The sequence below is a fragment of the Nematolebias whitei genome, chromosome 2 (assembly GCF_014905685.2).
Source record: "Nematolebias whitei isolate Nwh7 chromosome 2, NemWhi1, whole genome shotgun sequence".
In the NCBI taxonomy this organism is placed as follows: Eukaryota; Metazoa; Chordata; class Actinopteri; order Cyprinodontiformes; family Rivulidae; genus Nematolebias; species Nematolebias whitei.
Genome location: NC_056499.1, coordinates 46,041,238 through 46,041,604, shown reverse-complemented (window position 1 = coordinate 46,041,604; position 367 = coordinate 46,041,238). Strand labels below are relative to the sequence as shown.

The 367-nt window shown below is 14.2% G+C and overlaps 1 protein-coding gene across 1 annotated transcript in view; it reads right to left on the bottom strand.

Annotated features, from left to right (window-relative positions):
- Positions 1–367, bottom strand: part of wdhd1 (WD repeat and HMG-box DNA binding protein 1) — a 59,079-nt gene that overhangs the window by 7,551 nt on the left and 51,161 nt on the right. The gene's annotated exons all lie outside the window — the stretch shown is intronic.

The window sequence follows — 367 nt, the reverse complement described above, 5'->3', positions numbered from 1 at the left end:
TATATATATATATGTATACATATATATGTATATATGTATACATATATGTATGTATATATGTATACATATATGTATGTATATATATGTATATATGTATACATATATGTATGTATATATATGTATATATGTATACATATATGTATGTATATGTATACATATATGTATGTATGTATATATATACATATATGTATGTATATATGTATGTATATATATATGTATATATATATATATATATATGTATACATATATGTATGTATATATATGTATATATGTATGTATATATGTATACATATATGTATGTATATATATGTATATATGTATACATATATGTATGTATATATATGTATATATGTATACATATATGTAT